Consider the following 5,137-nt stretch of genomic DNA (forward strand, 5'->3'; position numbering starts at 1 on the left):
AATAATACTAATAATAATACTACTAAAAAAAAAACAACGACACGGGCTCCACCGAGTTACCCAGAATAGTGCGCTTTTAATGTTTACTATAATGTGTCCAAGTGAAACCTGGGTTGTTGTTTTTTTTTTTTTTTTGCTGAAACGCCGATATTTAACCCCATTCAGACTTATACCTGCATGCATACACGCATATTTTTCTGTGAATCCGTGTTTTAATCCCAAATTCTGACACGTTAACCCTCATTTGCAAACAAAATTCTCATTTCTCATTCTTAATATCTCACTGCAAATATTGTACAGATATTCCTTCCTGTAGGGGTCGCCAAAGAGCCAAGTGTTCTAACACTTCATATACTGGTGATAAAATTAGGCTTGAAGGTGCGCCTTTTCTAAATCAAATAACACGTTCAAGTATAAGACGGCGTTTTAGTGCCACGTAAAAAAAAAAAAAAAAGATTATGAGAAAAGCGATAAGAGAATAGAGTCGAGCCCAACGCCGCTTGCAGCTACTAAGCCTAATAAACCACTCACTTTCCTCCATCCCTGATTAGGGGCATGTCGTTCCGTCCCCTGTCAATCACACCGATGCTAGCCAATCACAGGCACCTGTGAGTTCATGTATGCAGAAGAGGGTAGATAGCACTTTCCATAGTGTATTAAGGAAGTGGTTAAGGCTCTAGGTTACTGGTCAGTGGTCGAAGCCCCAAAAATTGGCAAGCTAACACTTTTTGGGCCCTTGAGCTAAGTCCTTAACTCTTTGTGCTGTATCATGGCATAAAAAAAAACATTGATCATGATACAGAATGGATTAAAACTAAATAAACAAGCCTGGTTTAAAATGTAAAAAGTAGAAAGTACAGATATTTGTGTAAAAATGTAATGACAAAGTGAAAACATTGATCGAAAGTCCTGATATCAGAAAATATCTAATTAAGTACAGTAACAAAGTATTTGTACTTATTACTTCCCACCTCTGCTGTGCTGTAATGTACATTTGACAAGTATAAAGCAGCCTTACCTTTTTACCATTACATCATGTAAACTAACTAAAATATTATATTTCTTAAAATAAAATACAAATTGCATGCACATTCCACAAGCAACATTTTTTTAAAATAAAATGATTCTTGAATAACTGGAGAGACATTAGGGATAAATTGTTCACATTCCTAATGATTCATTATGCAAACTGTTTGCTTGATAAGTCATGAATTATAGCTACAAATATTTATAACTACATGCCCAATGTTGAAGTTTGAAATCAATGAATACACTTGAAAACTGAATAAATATATACATATATGTGTGATTTTTATACAATATCAGTATTGAGTTATGTGTATTTTCACCTTAAGTCTTTATGACTCTTTTATCACATTGTGGTATTTTCAGCTCCACGTTGTGCAAACCGAAAACTTTGCATATGGTTGAAACTAAATTACTTCTCATTGAGCACCTTCACTGCACACAGCACACAGCACACATTATCATCAGGGACTCTATCACATCCCAGTCACAAACTGTTTAACCTCCTTTCACCCAAGAAGGAGCTACAGGAACATACAGGGCCATTTCTTTCCAATCTACCATCATTCTAAGGAACTCCAAACTACACCACGAGGACCTTGATGCTTTACTGATTCAACTGCAGTAATCATCATGCAGGTCTGTCCCACACTGTACATTTTGTATCATCTCTGGATAATTATAACTGTATATAATGATGTATTCATTGTATATCGTAGATTATCCTTATATTTATATAACATCTGTACTGGTGCATCCTAATAAATTAGAATGTCGTGGAAAAGTTCATTTATTTCAGTAATTCAACTCAAATTGTAAAACTGGTGTATTTAATAAATTCAATGCACACAGACTTAAATAGTTTAAGTCTTTGGTTCTTTTAATTGTGAGTATTTAAAAAAATGTAAATATGGTGATATGCCAATCAACTAATCAACTCAAAACACCAGCAAAGGTTTCCTGAGCCTTCAATATGGTCTCTTAGTTTAGTTTACAAGGTTACACAAATATGGGGAAGACTACTGATCTGACAGTTGTCCAGAAGACAATCATTGACACCCTTCACAAGGAGGGGAAGCCACAATTCATTCATTGCCAAAGAAACTGGCTGTTCACAGAGTGCTGTATCCAAGCATGTTAACAGAAAGTTGAGTGGATGGAAAAAGTGTGAAAGAAAAAGATGCACAACCAACAAAGAGAACCCCAGCCTTGAGAGGCTTGTCAACCAAAATCTATTCTAAAATTTGGGTGAACTTCAAAAAGAATGGACTGAAGCTGGGGTCAAGGCATTAAGAGCCACCACACACAGACGTGTCAAGGAATTTGGCTACAGTTGTCGTATTCTTCTTGTTAAGCCACTCCTGAACCACAGACAACGTCAGAGGCGCATTACCTGGGCTAAAGAGTAGAAGAACTGCATTGCCTAGTGGTCCAAAGTCCTCTTTTCAGATGAAAGCAAGTTTTATATTTTATTTGAAAACCAAGTTCCTAGAGTCTGGAGAAAGGGTATAGGCTCATAGCCTAAGTTGCTTGAAGTCCAGTGTTAAGTTTCCACAGTCTGTGATGATTTGGGGTGCAATGTCATCTGCTGGTGTTGGTCCACAGTGTTTTTTGAAAACCACAGTCACTGCACCCATTTACCATGAAATTTTAGAGCACTTCATGCTTCCCTCTTCTGACCAGCTTTATTGAGATGCTGATTTAATTTTCCAGCAGTGCTCACACTAAAAAACCTAAAGCACCATAAGTTGGTTAAATGACCATGGTGTTAGTGTACTTGACTGGCCAGCAAACTCACCAGACCCGAACCCCATAGAGAATCTTTGGGTAATTGTCAAGAAGAAAATGAGAAATAAGAGACCAAAAAGATGCACATGAGCTGAAGGCCACTGTCCTGGGCTCTTGATCAAAGGTCAGGGTTTCAAGCCCTGGTATCGCTAAACTGCCCATCTTGGGGTCCCTGAGCAAGGCCCTTAAACCTCAGTGCTCCAGTATGATGGCTGACCCTGCGCTCTAACCCCAGCTTTTTAACATCATTGAGATATGCAAAGAAAGAATTTCACTGGTCTGATCTATTATTGCTGTTTTTTCAGATTGCAGTACATTCTGTATATTACTGTTCAAATAAATAAATCATAAATAAGGAAACTTTAATTATATTTTATGAAGTAATTCATGCAACTATCATCAGTCACATTCATTTTCATACTGTAGGTCTGTTACACAGTTACACACTTGGCCACTAGGTGACAGTATAACCTTAAAAATATGTTGGGAAGCACTTTCATTATTTGAGAATTGTGTATGCAAAGCCTTGTGATTGTACAACAAAAATACCGAGTTCTAAAAATGATAACGGCAAAGTTGCCTCCCAGTCTCTGTCACATCCAGTGCAATAATTTTTATCCACACTCTGAGGTGGTATAATATAACTTGAAATATAATATAATAATCAGAGATGGCCAGTATTTATGATACATGTATTTCTAATACGTATTTACAATATAAAATAGGATTTGGTAATATGTATTTGATAAGGTTGATGAAAAATGCCTAATATTTTGTATCGAAAAACTTCTGGAAAAAAAACACTGTAAAATACTTTGTAAGAAATCTACATGATGACAAAAAAATGCGGCCTCTGATTGGTTCCCACTCTTGGGTGGGTATTTTGGCCAGATTTGTTGAGATCAGAACAGAACATTGATCCACATGGAAGAAGGTGGTGAAGATAAGAAAAGTAATTTGACTGATAAATAAATATTTGTTTGCCAATATTGTACCCTAAATAAAGCAGCTGTTCAGCAGGATCATTATTTTATCCCCATTACATGAATGATTACTGACACATAATATATTATTATATTTATGATTAACAATCAAATGATTCAGTTAGAAACTAGTTGCTATGAATGCAGGTGGCATCAGTCGTCTTCTCATGAATGACTTATTTTTCATTCATCGGTGTTTCTGATGTAAAGTCGCCTTTCGTTACCAAACACCAAGTACCTAAATTAGGGTACAATAATAAGTCATTTGTTAAACACTGTTAAACATTAAACTGTTGGTTACTTTAAAACTATCCTTCATCTGGGAGATCACTGGAATTATATATGTGAGTCGGTGTCTAATGGTGAAGGAACAGATCAAATAGACCAATTGATGGAAGTTTTAAGAAGAAATTGTATGCTCCTTCTAAAAGTATTTTAAAGTATTAAAAAAAAAAAGTACAGTAGTTTATTTTGATACATGGTGTCACCGCTGTTTTTTCCAGATTATTTTGATACACTTAAAGTTAAGGCATTTGGTATTTTATTTAAAAATGCAATTTTATGCATCTTTGCACACACAAGATCTGACTCAATGTTAGAGAGCACATGTACACCATATTATTATCAGGGTCGATAATAATATGGTGTACATGTGCTCTCTAACATTGAGTCAGATCTTGTGTGTGCAATTAGATAATATGTGCTAACCTTCTCTCCCCACAACTCTGTAACCAATTGTCCTTCCTTGAACCACATTTAGTAAGTTCTAAACACGCGAGAAGGCTAGTTTAATGGATAAGATGGTTAAGCAGATCACAAGTTCGATTTCCAGCACCACCATGTTGCCACAACTACACCCTTAACCCTCAAATGCTCAGTGTATAAACAAAGTAATTGTATGTCACTCTGGATAAGGGCGTCTACCAAATGCACAGAGATAAACGTCACAAAATTAGCAAAATTTGAAGATTCTCCAACCCAGTGCTCTAGCTATCACAGTTTGGCCCTGGTCAAAGTCGCTCAGATCCCTACACTTGCCCACTCATCATGCTCCAGCACATCATCTTCAGGAACGAACAGATTACTTGCTGACTGATAAATCCCAGCCCTCAACAGTTCCTATTATAACCAAAAATTCTGTTATGGATAGTCGGTGTATATAAATATAAATAGAATTACTGCTAGCTTGGTGAAGTAGAGATGATCAGTGATTGACAGTAATGAAGTAAATGTTATTAGTTACCGTACTTGGGTTGCTTTTTCATGTATTTGTACTTTACTGAAGTATTTCCATTTGAGGAGGCTTTTACTTTAAAATACCATTGCTTTTTATTTATGAG

This window comes from Silurus aristotelis, assembly GCF_946808225.1.
Source record: "Silurus aristotelis genome assembly, chromosome: 7".
NCBI classification, from domain to species: Eukaryota; Metazoa; Chordata; class Actinopteri; order Siluriformes; family Siluridae; genus Silurus; species Silurus aristotelis.